This window comes from Myotis yumanensis, unplaced genomic scaffold (genome assembly GCF_028538775.1).
Source record: "Myotis yumanensis isolate MYYU_CA2020_CCGP unplaced genomic scaffold, mMyoYum1.0.hap1 SCAF_13, whole genome shotgun sequence".
NCBI lineage: Eukaryota > Metazoa > Chordata > Mammalia > Chiroptera > Vespertilionidae > Myotis > Myotis yumanensis.
Genome location: NW_027223764.1, coordinates 31,082,619 through 31,097,562, shown reverse-complemented (window position 1 = coordinate 31,097,562; position 14,944 = coordinate 31,082,619).

Genomic DNA, 14,944 nt, shown 5'->3' with positions numbered 1-14,944 from the left:
TCATTTCCTTAGGAATATTAGATTTTCTTTAAAATAAATGATGTTTTATTATGTTGCAATTCATAAAGCCCTTTATTATAGAAAATATTACTGGGTTTTATATTAATGGTTTTGACATTTTAGCATTACATTTTATGTAAAATTTTTAAGACGTCCTGTGCTTCATAGAATTTTTATCTCTGTATTTCTGTCAGTGTTTGACATAATGCTTTGCATATGGAATGTGCTAAAAAACTGCTTGCTTGCTAGATTTAATTTAAATTAAAAGTTCAGGAACTCGATTTTATAGGCACCGTGCATGATAGAACTTTAAACCTCCTTCAACAGAGGAAGGCCAATGTAAATCTTGACTTTGGTCTGTCTTTAGTTTTTGAAATTGTTCAGTGCCAATAGGAAACACTGATAAAAGTCCCACTTGAGGAATTGCACTTGTTTTTTAAAAGCTTTTAATAGATTTTATGGCTACAATGATCTATCTATATCTATCTATCTATCTATCTATCTATCTATCATCTGTCAACCTACCTATATTTAAAGTGGAAAGATACTATATTTACCATATATATTTGCTTTAGTATATCTGTACTTTAAAAAACTTTGTAAGTCGATTCATTTATAATTACAAACAATCCTTACTATAGAGATAAACAGAATTAGATTCTTATAAGGGAATTTGAGAAACTCTAATCTCTATTCACATTTCTAACTATGAGGGCCCTTAAATCATTAAAATCAGAAAAGCAAAAAAGAACCAAATTCAGTCTGTCCAAACTAAACATCACTCTATTTCATTCATAGAATTCTCCTTTTTATGAAGAATGGAATTGCTTTCAAAACATCCCTGTAAAAAGACTCAACTCTCCTGTCTCTGAGAATGAATGTACTAATCCCACTAAACTAAAGCATCCTCAGGATCAGTCAGCCTTTATTACATTTTGAATTTTAATGTCTAGCTCAGTACTAGGCTCAGAAAAGCTACTAAAATATGCTTATCGCAGTGTATCCCATTACTTTGCATTAATTTAGCAAAGTTTCTATCTCCTGATATTCTTTAGAAATGGAGCAAAAAATAGAGTATTTCGATGTGAAGAAACTCTAGAGTAGTAGTTTTGAGGTGTGTTCTAGGAAGCACTAATCTAGCAAAATGATTGCATTAAAAATATTCCACAGTTTCACCTGGAGAAGTGTATAACACATGCTACTTTGTATGTTTATGCATCGCTTCCCAATTTGGTTTAAAACCGTTTTCTGCACAGTACTCACACATTCTTTGGAGAAGACTAGGAGCGATTGGGAGGATGTTTCAAGTGGGGCATCTTCTTAAGTTAGGCCCTGGTAATGTGACAAAAGAGGTGGAAGATGTTGGAAGGAGAGCTATGTGAGCACAATGCTAATAATGTCATGATTTCGGCTCAGTTTTATTGCTCCACTGTGAGGAATTCAGAAATGGAATGTAACATTTAAAAGCCCTCTCCTCACTCTGAAAACACATAGCATTTATTCTCTGTAACAGTTTTAACTATGACCTCTCCTATTCACTGCACATATATGCCGATGTGTCTGAGTACTGCTGACCTCCCTAAGTTGTAACCATATTGAGGATATCTGCTCATTGTTGGTTATTAAGTGATTATAAAGCAGTTTTTTAAACAGTTTATTGGTGTATAATTGATATGCAAAAATTGCAGATATGTAATGTATTCAATTTTACGATTTTGGACATATGCATTAATCCATGAAACCATCTCCACAATCAAAGTAATAGATATATCCATCACCTCCAAAGCGTATGTTGCCTTGTTTTTTTAAGGTAAGAACAATATTTTTTAAAGATGTAATGCTTTAAAAATTTAATACTTTATACAAGATGGTGAAATATATTACCCATATTTCACATATGCAAGAAGTTTAGTCTTAAGCTGGTACCTACCCAGGGAAGGATTGGTTGTAGGTGGGGTGTGTGGAGAACATTTGAGTTAACATGAGAAATTATGGTTGTAGAGCTCTGTCATTTAAGAGCTGTGTAAGCTGGGATAAGCCAATGCATTTCTATATAAAAATATAAAAAGATACATGCCCTGTATATTTCTCCGATTTATTATGAGGTTCAAATGGGAGCATGGACGAGATGATTCTATTAAGGAGTCCATTATTATGATTTTATTTAATTCCAACAAGTATTTGAGGATTGTTTGAATTATCATTTTTCTTCCAATGGACTAAATTGCTTTTCATGCTGCCAGCTTGCCTGAATGTCTTTGAAGCTGAATAATCCAACTTTCTATATAGGGATCTACCTTTTGACTTTATTACATTTTAATACAGATACAAGTTTAATTCCTCTTTTTTACTACATTTAACTACATTTCCCCTTTAGAAAAATTCAGTAAGTGAAATTACTTTAAAAACATTTTCTCTATGTATTTGGATTGGGAACCCACACACCTATAACATTGGTTCTTAAGTAGGTTGGTAATGCAGCCAATTCACCTGAAGGGTTTTGAAAAGAGACTGTAGTGTCCCTTCAACAGAGTTTGATTCAGTAAGTCTCAAGTGAGGCCCAAGGATCTGTAATTCTAACAGATTGCCATGCGATGCTATGGTTTTCTTTCTGAGTCAATCTGTAATTGACTTCTCTGACCTTAATTTTCCATCCTGTTTTCAATCCATACCCAGTCTATTGCTGTCAGATCTTTAAAAAAATTCTTCTTCTTCTAATTATATTTATACTAGAGGCCCGGTGCACAAAAATTTGTGCACTCGGGGGAAGCAGGGGGGTCCCCCAGCCTGGCCTGTGCCCTCTTACAGTCTGGGACCCCTCGGGAGATGATGACCTGCTGGCTTAGGCCTGCTCCAGGGTGGCAGAGGGCACGCCCAATCCCTAGGTGCAGCCCCTGGTCAGGCTCAGAGCAGGGCCGATTGGGGAGTTGGGGCGCCGCCCCCTGTCATGCACAGAGCAGGGCAGATCGGGAGGTTGCGATGCCACCCTCAGTCACGCTCAGGGTAGGGCTGATTGGGGGGTTGGGTCACCGCCACCTGTCACACTCAAGGCAGGGTCGATGGGGATGTTGCAGCGCCTCCCCTGTCACGCACAGAGCAGGGCCAATCAGGGGGTCGGGGCGCTGCCCCCTGTCACTCACAGAGCAGGGCCCATCAGGGGGGTTGGGGCTCCGTACCCTGTCACACACAGAGCAGGGCCCAGCAGGGAGTTGAGGAGCTCCCCCCCTGTCATGCACAGAGTAGGGCAAATAGGGGAGTTGGGGCATCACCCCCTGTCACACACAGAGCAGGCCGGATCAGGGGGTTGGGGAGCTGCTCCTTGTCACACTCAGGGCAGGGCCAATGGGGAGGTTATGGCTCTACCCCGTTACACGCAGAGCAAGGCCCGTGGAGGGGGGTTGGGGCGCCACCCTCTATCACCCACAGAGCAGGGCCGATCAGGGGGTTGGGCACCACCACTGTCACACTCAGGGCAGGGCTGATGGAGAGGTTATGGCTCTACCCTGTCACACACAGAGCAGGGCCCGTGGGGGGGGGGGGAGGGGTTTGGGGCGCTGCACCCAGTCAAACACAAGCCGCAGGGCGATCAGGGGATTGGGGAGCTCCCCCCTATCAGGCACAGAGCAGGGCTGATCAGGAGGTTGGGGCACCTTCCCCTTTCACAAACAGAGCAGGGCGGATAGGGAGGTTGTGGCCCCGCCACCTGTCACACACAGAGCCGCAGGGCAATCGGGGTTTGGGCGCTGCCCCCTGTCACGCTGATCCTGGTGCCGGGAGGCCTCGCTGCTCCGCTGATCCCGGTGCTGGGAGGCATATTACCCTTTTACTATATAGAATAGAGGCCTGGTGCATGGGTGGGGGCTGGCTGGTTTGCACTGAAGGGTGTCCTGGATCAGGGTGGGTGTCCCGATTGGGGTGCCTGGCCAGTCTGGCTGAGGGGCTGAGGGCTGTTTTCAGGCTGGTGGGTTGACTGAAGCTCCCAACCGCTCCTTTTTTTCTTTTTTTTTTTTTTTATTCTGGGCAAGCTTTAGCTCTGAGGCCTTGGCTGCTGAAAGCCGGTTTGTGGCCTTTGTTTTTCCTTCTGTATTTGATACAATGTTGCGGTCCGGCTGGCTGAAGCCTGGCTGACTAACACAGGTTTCTGGGGTTTTGTTTAGCTTCTATATTTGCAACATAGTTGCTTAGAGTTGCAGTGAGAGGCCGGCAAGTCAGGCGGGGAACGTTGGAGTCTGCTGTCACTGGAGCAAGCAAGCCTCCCTGTTCGCTTCAGTGCATGGCTGCCGGCCGCCATCTTGGCTGACAGTTAATTTGCATAAGGATATGCTGATTAGCCAATGGGAAGGGTAGCGGTCATATACTAATTACCATGTTTCTCTTTTATTAGTGTAGATAGTTATGTTTTACCTTAGTATGAGTGAAATTTAAAAGAATGTTAAAACCATGAAGCAATAAAAAAATACTCATGAAGAAATCAGCCTATCTCCCGGACCCCAATAACTTAACTAGCCTTTCTCTGTTGGTCAACACCCAAATGTCAGTGTATCCTCGAATTTTAGCTACATGCCATTTGTCAGGACCCATCCTTATTTCCAAGAAGTGATACAATAATTGGAGATCAAGACCCATTTTTCACATTTGTCATGGTGGGGAAGTAACAACTAGGCTACTTCAAAATGAGTCAGGTGGATGGATTATATGTTAGGGATACTGTGACCTAGAATAGGGCTGGGTTTTGCAGATAATGAGGGAAAACTGGTCTATTCAGCAACTCTAGCTGAAAGTTGCAATTCTGGTGTACTTTATAGATGAGTTCCTTATTTTATTTTAAAAAAATATAAGGTGTACTAGGAAAATTAAGAAGATATTGATAAAGATCACTAAAGATAATGTTGATTATGAATCTGAACTTCAGAAGTAATTCTGAATACTAATTTTATGACTTAGGAAAGGATCCATTAACCCAGAAGAAGTGTTGTTCACAAAACCGGTAATGAACTAACACAAGCAAATCACTAGTTGTCTTTGTTCTTATAAATTCAGAAAAGCTGTGTTTCTACTTGGCTGTAAAAAAGGAATGTTTAACACAAGAAAATGACATAATTAGCAGTTAATGTAAAGTAACTAAAGTGTATTAGCCCTAGTCAAATGAACAGTTTTATTTTTCTTGCTGTCTTTAGTAATCACACATATATGAGTCATTAAAAAGCCAGTCTGGTTGGTTTGGTGCATACTGTTTTATCACTTTTTCTCTTTGCCAGCACACACATTTACCCTTAAATGGTTCACATCTGTTCTTTGGCATGTAGTGATATCTGAAGGCCTCTGTGCCTCCTTCTTTATTTTAAAGGGACAATGGGAAGCTTTATTGTATGAGACTTAAGGAAAAGTCTTGATTTCTGAGGCTTCTGGGTAATTGGCAGATTTCCCTTACAAGTGGGCATCAACTCTTTACAAAATGTTAATCATTTAGAATCTATTTATTTGTTATGATTATGCCAGGTTATCTGATAAAATTTGATGAGCAGTCCCTGATATTTTTTCAAGTTAATGCCGATACTTAATCATTTTGCTTCCTATCCAAAAATAAACCTGGTTCATTAGGATAAACATATATCCCAGTCCCAGAGCAGTCCCACGTCACACCTGTTGTCCTAATGCATTCATTAATTTTTTATTTAAAAAATATTTTTATTGATTTCAGAGAGGTAGGGAGAGGGAGAGATATTTAGAAACATCAATTATGATAGAGAATCATTAATCAGCTGTCTCCCACATGCCCCATACCAGGGATGGAGCCTGCAACCCGGGCATGTGCCCTTACCAGGAATTAAACCATGACCCCCTTGTTCATAGGTCATTGCTCAACCACTGAGCCAAGCCGGCCTGACTTAATGTATTTATTGATGTTCTTTCTTATACTCTCAAAATTGCACACAATTGTATGACCGATAATATGTTCACCCTAAATATGAAGCAGAACTGTGGAATCAGTAAAGTGAGAGAGTAGCTGCTGTGGGAAAGGATCTTAGTAAAGGGACCACTAAGTTAAATTTATGAGAATCAAAATTAAAGGTTTTAAAATTGATAAATGCTTTAACGAGGTATGAATTATAGCATGTTCTGTAAAGGCTATTTTTTTCGTTTTTATGTATTGTCTGGTCCATTTTTAGCTATTTGGTATAGCGAAAATTGGAACACTATTTAATCTGTTCCATTGTTACTTCTAGAGAGATGCTCTTTTGCCTGCATCGAGTGTGCTTTTTTTTCCTATTGAACTTATTAATATCATCTAGTTTTGCCGACTGTGGGTATTCAGTATGTACTTTAGCCCAGCTGCATGGCTCAGTGGCTGAGCATGTACCTATGAACCAGGAGGTCATGGTTCAATTCTCAGTCAGTCTCATACCCAGGTTGTGGGCTCAATCCTAAGTAGGGGGCATGCAGGAGGTAGCTGATCAATGATTCTCTCTCATCATTGATGTTTCTCTTTTTCCTTCTCCCTTCCTCTCTGAAATCAATAAAAATATATTACACACACACACACACACATGCACACACACACACATACACACATACACACACATATATACTTCAGTGATTTTTATCTGTTTCTTAGCTTCTGTATAGAAAGACCCATGACATCTTTTATTTTATTTGAATCAATTAGAGAGCCAGGTGTTTGATAGTGGTGAATAGAGAACTATTTACCTAGCATTATGAACAATTTCTTGTGTTAGTTGCAGTGCTGGATTTCCTACTGAGAAGTTTTCCAAACACAAGTCCCTGTGTCAGTATTCTATACTTGCTTTAGTTGATAAGGTTACATCAATAATTTTTTTATCTAAGAATACTGTGGATATAAAAAGATCTGGTGCTGTGCAATGTAAGAATAGAAAATGACACTGGGACTAAGCAAAGGGATTTACCTCTGACCACAGGCATGTTTCTGATGTTCCTGCTGTGTTTCTTTTCTCTCAAAAATGAGATTAGGGCTTCTCTAAGCTGCATCATAAGTAATAAATAGTAGTTTATAAACTACCAAGGATACAAAAAAAATTTCTGTCTGCTTTTCAGTTAATGATCTCAATACATATTCTCCTTAAGCAACCTGTAGTTCCCTACATATAAGTAATATATTTATATGGTTTCAGAAAAACATTCAGTGAGAACTGTAGCTGATTCAAATGTGAAATAGTGATATTTTCTGGAGAGTCATTCATAGCAACAAAAAGGGTACATTATACTTAGTTACAGGGCTTTCAGCCAATACTCATTAAATCTTACTGTGTCGACTATGGTATTATTCTTAGAACTACCACTATTATAGATATTATTAGCTATCTATTCTGCAAATTACAAATAATGGCAAATACCTTTTAGAGTTTAGGCCGTACATGCTATCAGACATAGACATTCCCAGGTGTTTCTAAGAGATGTCTGTTCTGAAGGTAGAGCAGTCAATATTAAATGCAGACATATTTTAAGATCACCCATAGTAGCTGTGTTTCTAAGGCTTTCAGAGTGACATAGGTGATTTTTAAGGAAATCTGTTGTAGAAATTTTTAAATGTGGTCAGTTTTTAATTTGCAAATATACCTAGTTGAATGTGTGTCTGTGGCTCGTGTGTATACACACATACGTACGTTAGGGCAAAGCAATAGTTGTTTAAAAAGACAACATAGCCATAACCGGTTTGGCTCAGTGAATAGAGCATCGGCCTGCAGACTGAAGGGTCCCAGGTTCGATTCCTGTCAAGGGCATGTACCTTGGTTGCGGGCACATCCCCAGTGGTGGGTGTGCAGGAGGCAGCTGATCGATGTTTCTCTCTCATCGATGTTTCTAACTCTCTATCCCCTTCCCTTCCTCTCTGTAAAAAATCAATAAAATCTATTTTTAAAAAAAGACAACATAAAACCATATAATTTGGACTCTTAAAATGTATTTCTTGTCATTGTTGATTATATAGAACTATTAACAAAAATAGTCTTTTCATCAAAGAGACATAAAACTAATACATTTTGTATGCTCTTATTGCTTCATTATATGATTTCCAAGATATTTTGACTATATCAAACAACCATTACTATCTAAAATATCCAATTATAAGTCATAACTAACATACACAGAAAATCAAAGGCATTAAGTAGATTTAATTTTTATGTGTCAAGAAGAAAAATGTATGTGTAACACTAAACCCTGTATTTAAAAGACATAAGTAGATAAGTGGAACCCATCAAAAAATTTTGAAAGATAATCATATTAAAATTCCAAACAAGAAAAACTGAAAGGGAGCGAGAGGAGGAAAAGAGGGGAAAAACCCTCAATGATCTGCAATAGATGGGACACAGAAGACGTTCTCTCGCCCAAATCTCCTAATCCAGGTCAAAGTAAGCATTTCGCCGCTAACTCCCCAATGACATTTTTGTAGAGTCAAACAGAGAAAACACAAGCAGACACCAAAACACCAAAAACAACAATTGGAAAACATCTTTGAGAGGATGACTATGTTTTCTTCTTTTTAAGTGCTATATTCTCTATTCTGGTCTTTCCCATGCAAAAATCCAAACAAACAGAGTAGGTGCCAGTAGCTGGAAGACTATAGTTGGTGTCTGAGCTACCTATATAAAGATTTTAATGTGGATTACATAAAATCAATATTATTGTTAAAAATCATTTTTTTTCAGAATATAAAAAAATTCTCAAGTTTGCAGGGAGTGTGCAGCACCAAAAATGATTTATTAGCTTCTGTATTGAAATACTTGCTTTAAGTCTACTATAGTTACATAGTGTTATAATTTACTAGAGGACTGATGCACAAAATTCGTGCAAGAGTAGGCCTTCGCAGCCCCGGCTGCTTAGGCCCTCCCAGCCCTGGCTTTGTCCAGAAGGTTGTCCAGAAGGTCGTTCCGCTGTTTGGCTGTTCGGTCAATTTGCATATTATGCTTTTATTATTATAAATTGTTATAAATAGAAATTTGCTAAGACACATTCCTCCTTGGTATGTATGAGATAGCTGATCATTGCACACACATTATACTTTAACTCATTATATCTAGAGAGGAAAAAATATTCTGTATCAGGTATACATAGAAATGTGAATTATTAAAATTTTACTATGGTTTTAGGTCAGTCTTCTATAATATTTATAATTATCCTGCAAATAAATATAGAAATGCCAGTAGTATACTAGAAGTGCTTATGTTTTATTTCATGGTTGTATTATTTAAAATGTCACTATTGTTAATAACAAAGCACTAAACAAAACTAAACTAAAAACAAAAATGTCATATTTGTTTCTAGTATAGTTTAAAAAAGTAAGCACACTCTACTGAAAGCCAAATATAGGGGAATAAAATTCTTGTGTAACAATCCAGAGAAAAGTGATACATTATACATGGGAGAACAATTATTCAAATGAATTTAGATTTCTCATCAGAAAACATAGAAACAAGAAGGCAAATTTTAGATGCTGATAGAAAAGAATTCTATATAAACATATCCTTCTGATATAAAAGTGAATAAACCATCTTCAAATTAAAATAAACTGAAAGAATTTGTTGTTAGCAGACTTGCTTTAAGTAAATATCAAAGGAAATTTCTTAGGAAAAACTACCACCTCAGGTAAAAATGAATGTTTAGAAATAAAGAATGAGCAACATAAATTGTAAATTTGTTCGTAAATGTGATAGACTATTTTTCTCCTCCTAAGTTTTAAAAAATATATATAATAGTTGAATGCAAAAAAAATATTGTCTAATGAAATTTTCATTCTATTCAGGTATAATATACATGAAAACTACAACAAAAAAGAGGGATGGTGATGATATCTGTAGGCAACATTTTTACATTTTTAATTTGAAATGGTAAAATATTAATAGACTGAAATATGAAGCTTGTATATTAATATCCCTTAAAATCACTTAAAACTATAGAGATATTTAATAAATAAGTTAATATAAATACTGAATAATATTTAAACATCCCCTAAAGACAGAAAGTTGAACACAAAAAAAAAAATACAAAAGGCCAATCAGAAAATAAATTATAAAATTATATACCCAAATCCAAATGTATCAATAATAACATTAAATGTAAATGTAAATATCTCAGTTAAATAGATTATGATTAGATGGTATTTATTATTAGAGAGATGTACATTAAAACCATAGCAAGGTAGAGACTTTTGTCTGGCTCCAACACACCTCTCAGAATGGCTAAAAATGAAAAATTTATACAAATAACACTAAAAAGGATGGGTGTAAATCGAAACACTCATACAGTGCTGATAGGAATGAAAATGCCTCAGCCGCTCATTAAAAATTTGTCAGTTTCTAGTGAAAATATATGAGCATGAACCACGTAATCCAGCAGCTGCATTCTTGATGTTTAATATCGGAGAAATGAACATTTATATCTACACAAAAACCTGTACATGAATGTTCATAGCAACTTTTTTCATAACAGCCAAGAAAAAGAGAAACAATCCAAGTGTCTTTAAAATGGATGAGTGGTCGCCAAAACCGGTTTGGCTCAGTGGATAGAGCGTCGGCCTGCGGACTGAAAGGTCCCAGGTTCGATTCCGGTCAAGGGCATGTACCTGGGTTGCGGGCACATCCCCAGTGGGAGATGTGCAGGAGGCAGCTGGTCGATGTTTCTCCCTCATCGATGTTTCTAACTCTCTGTCCCTCTCCCTTCCTCTCTGTAAAAAATCAATAAAGTATATTTAAAAAAAAATAAAAAAATAAAATGGATGAGTGGTTAATCTCTTCCCACCCATTCATCCATTTTAAAATTTATTTTTTATTCCTCACCCAAGATATTTTTAGAGACAGTGGAAGAGAGAGGGAAAGACAGAGAGAAACATCTATGTGAGAGAAACACATCGATTGGTTGCCTCCTGCAGGCACACTGACCAGGGCCCAGGCTGCGGAGGAGCCTAGAACCAAGGTACGTGCCCTTGACTGGAATCAAACCCCCCTTCGGTCCACAGGCCTATGCTTTATCCACTGAACCAAACCGGTGAGGGCCATTCATCTATTTTAAAGGCACCTAGATTGTGTCCATTAAAAACAAAACAAAACACTTCTATGCGTATATGCAAAACCCACGGACATAGACCATAGTGTGGTGAAGGCCTGGGGAGCTGGCTACAAGGGGTCAATGGGGAAAAAAGGGGGATATCTGTAACACTTTCAACAATAAAGATAAATATATATTTAAAAATGGATGAATTATTATGCAAATTGTGGCACATTCATACCCTGGGATATTACTCAGTACTGAGAAGGAATAAATTATTGGCACAGTAATACATGCAAGAATGGGAATGGAACCTCAGGCTCATGCAGAGCGAAGGAAATACCTGTCTCTAATAATTACATAGTGCTTGATAACAACCATGTAGCATCCTTGAAATGACAAAATTATAGAAATAGAGAACAGGTTCGTGGTTTCCAGGTATTAGGCAGGGGAGGAGAAAGGGCAAGGAATTAGCTGTGCCTATAAATGGGTATCATGGAGGATGCTTGCGATAAAATTATTCTCTATCAAGACTGTGGTAGTGATCACATGTATCAGAAATGAGAAAATTGCATAGAACTAAACACACAAACATGGCATAGGGTATGTAAAACTGGTAAATTCTGACTAAGGTCATTGGATCGTATCTGTGAATTTCCATGTTGTGATATTACGCTATATTTATGTGAGATATCACCATTGGGAGAAACTTTATGGAAATACACTTGAATCAGCTCAAGCACTGTTTTCTCTATTCCAGCACACCTATGTCATGCACAATGGACCAAATTAATTCTCCTTAATGACTGGTATAAGTTTCAATTCTGTTATTGAATACATTACTGTACAGTTTATAAGTGTTTTTCTCACTGAAGTGTGAGCTTATTCAGGAAAGTGTATATGTCCGATCAATTTTGCTATTCTCAGATCCTTAGTATACTGCCTGGCACATTGTAGGTACTCTATTTAAGTATTTCTTCAATGAATAAATACAGGAAAGAATGAAATACCACAAAATAAAAAAAGTACTCTGAAAAATTTCTTAGGTCTACAGAGACTTAGATTTTTCAAAAAAAATTATTTTAAAGAGAAGTGCTAAATTTTATTGGTTAGAATCTTTGGCAATATATTTTTCTGACGTATTATAAGTGCCTATTTATCAGTAATAAAAGAAATTGCGACCAATAGAAAAATGGTCAATTCTGTATCTTAAATAGCCACTGCCGACATGACCATCTAATTTCTATTGAGGTGTACAGAGGCAGCCAGACACATGACTGTTACTGTGCAGCTATTTATTTTCTTCACAGCATAATTTCCCTTCCAACAGAGATTTGCTTCTAGAGCCACAGTAGAAGGTCTGAACATAAATATATTATTAATTTGAGATTTTTGATTTGTTTTTGGTGGTAAGTCCTATTGGATAAGTAATTTTCTAATAATTTGTTTAGGAGACATAAATATTGACATGATAAATAATGAAAATCTGGATTACTAACTTTGGAATTACACATTACTCACATCCTTGTTTATGTAATTCCATGTAATTATTGGCTAAATAGCAGGGAAAAAGATGTATGTGCACACAGTTTATTCTGATTCAGTTATGGCACTGTCTTTACATGAACTATTACAAAAGCAGAGATATATGTGAACAGCTCTCTAAACAGTTATTTGATGTGTGGTATATAGACTGAGATTAGGGAGCTACTAACCAGAAACAACTATATGAGGTACGAAAATTAGAAAGGATCAAGGAAAACCTTAAAGTATATTTTCTTTCCCTTTCTTTGCTATTCCTTTTCCCCCCTCTTTTATTCCTTTCTTTGCTTCCTTCCCTTTCTCCTTTCTCTCTCTTCCTATCTCTGTCCTCCCTTCCCCAAGTCTATCTTTTCTTTTTTTCTTTCATCCTTTCTTAATACAAATTGTTTTCTTGTTTGTTCATTTGTTGCTTAGTTGTATATCCCACATATGAATGAAATCATATGGTTCTTGACTTTTCCTGATTTAGTTCACTTAGCATGATATTCTCAAAACCCACCTATGTTGTTGTAAATGGCAGTATTTCATCTTTTCTTATGGCTGAGTAGTATTCCCTCATGTATATGTACCACATCTTCTGTAAGTAATCTATCAACAGACACATTGGTTGTTTCTATGTGTTGGCCACTGCATATAATGTTTCAGTGAACACAAGGGTGCATGTATCTTTGTAATTAAATACTTTATTTCATTCTTCAGGTAGATACCCAGAAGAGGGGTTGTGTAAGTTTTTTTATATATTTAGATAGTAACCCCTTGTCAGAGCTGCTGTTTGCAAATATCTTCTCCATTCAGTTGGTTGCCTTTTTATTTTATTGACAGTTTCTTTGGCATGTAGAGATTTTTAGTTTGATTTTTTAGTCCCATTCATTCATTGTTGCTTTTACTTCCCTTGTCTTTGGACTCAAATTTATAACATCCTCTCTAAGACTCATATGTGAGATATAAATTTGAAAGCAACCAATGATCAAATAAGACAAATAAAAAATGCTAGACATAGACAACAGTGTGGTGATTACCAGAGGGAAAGGGGGCCGGGAGGGATTGAGGGGTAGAGCGGCTCAACTGTATGGTGACAGAAGGAGATTTGACTTCGATTGGTGGGCACACAATGAAATATACATCTATTTAATGTTATTAACCAATGTCACACTAATAAATTTAAGATAAATAAAACATGTAAATCATGTTAAGTCACTTACCCCATGCTCAAAGCTCTCCAGTGACTTCCTATTGCATTTCAATGTATAACCCAAAATCTTAACCAGCACTTTAAAGAAACAACATGGACATAATCTGGTCTCTGATACCACTTTCTCTTCAGTCAAACTGGGTTTATTGATCTTTCTTGACCCACAGTAAGGAATATCCTGTCATGGCATCTTTGTAGTCACTCTTCTCTCCACATGGGCGGTTCTAGGTATTCTCAAAGTCTTTTCCCTCCCTTCATTCATGTCTCCACCCAAGACAGCCATGTCATACCTTACTGCCCAGCCTACCTAATACAGTATATCTTTGTAAGTCACTTACTGTGACCCTATGATTTTAGTTTCTTCAAAGCACTTATCACTATAAAACACTATGTGTGTTTATTTTCTCACCCATTAGACGCAAGCGATGTGAATGCAGGGGCTTATTTTGTTCGGTACCAAATCCTAGTGTCTGGAAAGCATTAGGGCCTAAATTATTATTTTTTCCTCCAGTGTAAGAATGAATGGGAAAAGAAAAAAATGGAGAGCTAAGTGTTTTTTAAACACAAATAACTGGACAGCACTCTCCAATATATCTTTCCTTAATGGTGAAAGTGTTCTATATTTGTGCTGTCTCACATAGTAGCCACTAGAAAAATGAGTGTATTAAGGGCTTCATATATGGCAAGCAATACTGAGGAATGCATTTTTTATTTTCTTTCATTTAATTTGAACAGCCACATTTCTATCATATTGGACAGCACAGCTCAGGACAATAGCAGAGGCAGGGAAATTACTAGGCCTACTAGCATAGCATATTGACCCAAATATTCACTGTGCAATTAATGTTTTAATGCCCATCAAAATGTTTGTATTATTTGAAATGAGTGCCCTGGTGTTACTATGTTATCAAAAAATTTAATTTCAATTCCAGTGATCTCATTTTGACTTAAACTTATAGTTCAATTATGTGATATTGGAACTTACAAGCATATGAGCAAACATTATGTTTTTAAGTACTGAGAATAAAATGAAAATAGAAAGAAATAAATTTTGATTTTCAAAATTTCCAAACATTTAGTAAACAGTTATTTCTGTTGTTAGCAAAGGTTTGAATGTATTTAGAGAATTAAAAATTAAAGAATTACCCATTTTATTTCATGTCTAATAAAATAATCAGAAAACTATTAAAT